This window comes from Egretta garzetta, unplaced genomic scaffold (assembly GCF_000687185.1).
Source record: "Egretta garzetta isolate BGI_Z169 unplaced genomic scaffold, ASM68718v1 scaffold66, whole genome shotgun sequence".
Lineage (NCBI taxonomy): Eukaryota > Metazoa > Chordata > Aves > Pelecaniformes > Ardeidae > Egretta > Egretta garzetta.
The window spans coordinates 576,400-581,218 of NW_009259856.1; the positions used below are offsets into that span (position 1 = coordinate 576,400).

At 42.4% G+C, this 4,819-nt stretch overlaps 1 protein-coding gene across 1 annotated transcript in view; it reads left to right on the forward strand.

The window, feature by feature from the left end:
• Nucleotides 1-9: 9 nt before the first annotated feature.
• Nucleotides 10-4,819, forward strand: part of OSCP1 (organic solute carrier partner 1) — an 18,543-nt gene continuing 13,733 nt past the window's right edge. The window contains exon 1 of the mRNA XM_035895511.1: nt 10-4,819. This exon is cut by the window's right edge and continues 126 nt beyond it. The gene's annotated coding sequence lies outside the window, so the exon portion shown is untranslated.

Here is a 4,819-nt window from a genome sequence, read left to right on the forward strand (position 1 = left end):
GCTACCGGAGGGCGCCTGCCCTGGGAAGGAGCCTGGGGGCAAGCGCTTTCCCCGGGCCCGCAGCCCTGTCGCGGTGGCCGGCTGCGTGTGGTTTTTCTTGTCTTAAATTTGAAGTAAATTCTGCTGAGTTCACCAGCTCTCCTGAAGTTTCTGTGGTAATAACTGCCTGAAGGTATTCGTGGAGCTAACCTGCGACGTGCGTGCAGAGACGGTAGAAATTGAAATGCGCTTCAGCGTTTCGGTACTTGCTTCAGAGCTTCGAGCTTGGGAAGTACGTTTGGAATCAAAACAGCTCAGGATCTGAGGGTGTCAATCCAGGTCCTGAGCTGCGTCAGGAAAACCAGATTGCTTTGCAATGGGAAGTGGTTTCCAGGAATAATTTTGTAAAGCTTATGCGGAAGAAGCATGCGCAATTAAGAAAAACTTCAAATAACCTAAATATGGCTTGAAATCCTTGTCCGGCTTCTATAAAAATCTGTCAGTCCGGTAGTTTGTCCAAGTTACTGTGAAAGCAGAGCCCTCGGCGTGCACAAAAATCCAGCTTACAGCTGAGCACCTCTTTGTTTAACACTTTTACATTAAAACTGCTTTGCTTTTAAAAATTCTTGTGTCTTGTCATGGGACGCAGAATGCATTTCAGGAAGCTTTAGTATTTTGTAATAAAAAATCAACTCAGTATTAACTCGTATTGAAGAGGTGGTTAGTTACTTTTTCTCCTGCCTGCCCAATAGGAAGAAGTGCTACATAGCAAAGGTTTCACCATAGCAGTGTGGTTTCCAGTTGTTCATGTGTGTCTTCAGAGAATGACCCAGCAAAAGCTCTTACTGTTCGTATAGGTCTGGTTAGAGCTTAAACTAAATTAGCCAAACTTGGTGGAATATCTCAGCAGGAGCATTAGATCTGCACTAGTTTGTCCACACATGTGTTTTATCTTCCCAAAAAATGGGGCGTTAATTTTACTGAGATGTGGTTTCATCCATGCTGAGGTGTTTCTGAATGCTTAAAACTGTTCACTCAAATATTTTTCAGTTGTAAGTGCAAGAAACAGCTTAAAACTTTCCAAGCTAAATGCAAAACGTGATTAAGATTCAATCAAGGGTAAAATTTTATCTCCGTTGAAGCAACAAGCTTTTTTCCAAGGGGTGGGCGAGGTTTCATCTTGTGCGTGCTCATTGAAAGACGTCAAGTGACACAAGAGTTCGTTCTTGTTAAGCGCTGAATGCTGATGAGAAAAACCAAAGTCCGTTAGTTAGATTTTTTTTTTTTTAATTTATTTCTTTTATTCTCCTTGAAACGATTGTTCTTACTTCTTGAACTGATGTTTTTGTTTTATATGCTTCGTGTAGATGAATGGACAGATGTGGACAGGAAACGAGGTACTGTAATCTTCTAGCTGCATGCAGTAGACGAACACCACTACATGCACACGAGGCTCATCGTACGCGAACACGCTGTATGCTGTTCCTGCAGCCTTCCAGGCGTAGTGTCAAAGATGACCAGTAATACTCACCCGTTCATTAAAATGCACTTCAGCTGTAGATCTTAGAAAAACCAGACAATATCTCAAAATCATATGGCTTCAAAAATAAGTTGCTAATTTAACCAAGATTATAAATAGATCAAAACTTTTTATCATAGCGGTCTTTCTAGCCAAAATGATACCTATATTTTTCTAGTATCGTACTAATGCAAGCACATAATCGTGCGAGCATTGTGAAGGTTGTTTTTCTGCTTACATGCAGGAATATTACGTATACTGCATTTTTCTAAGCTTTTTTCTAATTCATTGCTTAGGGGTTTGACAGGTGAACTCCAGGAAAGATTTAAGGCATTTCCGTCCTAGCTGCTTATCCACCTCTGCTAGCACTCACCACCCCTGCAGCAGAGTGACCACAAAGGAGCGCGTGCCCGCACTTCAGCCAAGCTCATCTTGACTGAAATCATCCCGGCAGGCGGGTCCGGGCTGGGATGCCAGGTTTTGCAGTGGAGCAGCCGAGGTGTGAGCGTGCGTTTCCTTCTGGACTCTGACTTGAAACGGTAGCCTCCAGCAAAGGGGTGTGGTAAGGAGCTGGATGAGGAAATACATCTCTTAAAGTAGCTCAGGTTTTTTGCCAGGTGAACATGAGCAGAACTTTCAGTGTCTTTTTGAGCAGCCCTTTTTTAAGAGAGATCAGGATTACGATTCATGTTTTTCAAAATAAACATTGTTTGTAGGTTTTGAATATTTACTGAAGGTAAATACTGATATCCTGGAGTTTCCCCCAGCTTTTTTTTTGCTACTGTTATGTGCTGTTTCCAAGAACACTTTTTTTCACAGCATTTAGTATCTCAGAAGTCTCAAAGATTCCATACTCCTCTTTTATCACATCCAAAATGATGACGAGTTGTACAAAAGCCCGCTTTATCATATTTAGATGGAAGCGGCACAGATGCAGATCCCAGGGTGACCAATCGGCTCCTCTTGTGAGAGAAAAAAGTTTTCCTGTGAACACCGCTCTTGGGGCGATCTCTGAAGGGTTACACAGAGTAACCAGCTGAGGCGGTTGCTGATGAAGCCATGACAAGGCGGCTTCGCCTGCCTTTGACCTTGTTACAAACCATAAACCTCTTGCAGGTAGAATGTGTGACTGTCGTGGACTCGCAACATTTCCTCTGCTGCCTTGAATGTCCTCCGGGAAGCATGAGCATAATCCAGGTGTAAGACTCCAGTCTCATGTCATGCATCCGAGCCATGTTACGTGACAGCGCACTGGACGTTGGAACGTGTCTGTCACCGGTGACATGGCACATGTAGGCGAAAACCACCGTAAATCCTCAGCTTCTCTTCTGTCCATCGCATTGTCTATACTCGGTTTCCCTCTCCCCATCCCAGTCGATGAAACCCCTCTCTGCTAAATTGCTTTTATGCTATGTTGCTTGGCGTGCCATTTTCCCTGAGCTAACGCTCCTTTCTTTGTTATTTTCCATTGTTAGAATGGTGTAAATATCTCCCTAGGGACTACCTGTGCTCCGAGAGCTCTTTGCTGTGTCATTATCAAACATACCGTGTGAGATTTGCCCTTTACCATGATTTTTTTAATGTCTTTCTCAGTTCTTTTTATAGCCAATACAAGAAGTTTTAATTTCAGAAGATAATTTATGTAAGGCTGGGTGTGTGGTTAACGCAGATCTTCCACTTCCATTGTGAATATCTACCAGCTACAGTCAGCATACTGGGACGTTGTCTGTCTTGTGACAGTTTTGGTTATTGGTGGCACTCCAAAGATGGAGGAGAAGCCTTTGTGCAGACAACATACGCAAACAAAAATATTTTTCTGGATAGCAGCAAAAGTTCTTTTTTTTTTTTTTTTTGGTCATAACTGGTTATTTGCAAAGTGAAATATATACCAATACACTGTATTTGGTTTTGTCCTCTGCAACAAAGTGAGGCCTTTTCCCTGAGACTGCAAGTAGGGATTGGTTTATGGACAGTTTATTTGAAAAGAAGCGAGGGATTTTTTTCCCCATTTGTAATTGCAAAGTGCATTTGTAATCCATGCTGCTCAGAAGCTGAGCTGAGGCCTGCCTGTATTGGGTTGGTACTTAAAACAGGAACTAGCGAGCCCCGTTAGGTACAGGGCGGTGGAAGCTGAAGTGTGTGCGTCACCAGTGACGATCCCCAGAGTGGGAGAAAACCTGTAAACATCAGGTTTAAGCAGGGAGGGAGAATCTCCTCAGAAGGCGCTTACCCTCAGGAAAACAGGTACCCGTGTCCAGGTTCTCAGTGCCTACAGCGTGCCTAGCAACGTTCCCCAGAGGGTTAATCATCTACGAAGAGATGAAGTGACTGGGACGTTAACTTCCCTCGGGCTGTTTGTGTAGCTTCAGCACCACAGTTGTGAAAAGCCAGGTGTCTGACCCACCAGTGAATAATTATAGCAGTACTTCAAATAGCCGATCGCTACCACTATGTGTATGTTCACTTTTGCTTTTTTTTTTCTTTTTTATTATGTCCGCTGAGATTTTTCTAATGCATAAGAATCAGCTGGCATTCTGAGCTCCAGTAACAGTCATCTGCTTCGGAAAATTCACGCTTGCACAGTAATCTATGAATTGAAATTTTTATTTAACTTTTTTTTTGATAGAGAAACAAATGCTTATTTATTATAACTCTGTAGAATGTATCAGGTGTATGATAAAAGCATCAGATCCAGCACAAAAGCCAAGATATTGCAGCTACTTCAATTACTGCAAAATGTTTTCTATCTTCTTTGCATTAAAAGCTTGGTAACCAGGGCACAGCCCTTGTACTCAGCACTCCTGATCTCTACGTGCTCTTGAGTAAGTCACGTAAAGATTCCATGTCTAAATTTACATATAAAAAATGAAATACACGTGAGGAAGTTGAGCGTTCTGAGCTTTTTAACTGCTCTAGTACCCACAGATGTTGCTGTGTAAGAGCACTGGATGGTCTGACATAGATCCCAGTGTTATAAATGCTTCCTTAAATACTTGTCAAGTGTTAATCTCTTTAGCACAAATGCTTCAAGGAGCCTTGAATCATTCAGGAGCTTCTGTTTAGAAGGAAAAATAGACTAATAGCGTCAGAGGCTAACGAGAGAACAGGCAGAGTCGGCTAGCTAGTCTGCAAAAATCTAGCGCAATGCAAAACAGTCTTCTTGGGAAGCAGAACTGTAGCTTTTACAGATAACACATGCCAGAGTAGCCTATAAAAATTATTTAGACGGGGAAAAGAGCTAACCCTTGCTGTAAAAACAAGGCAACAAAACCAGTCTTAATCCCACTGGAAAACAGGGTTTGTTGTCTACAGTTTAGCATT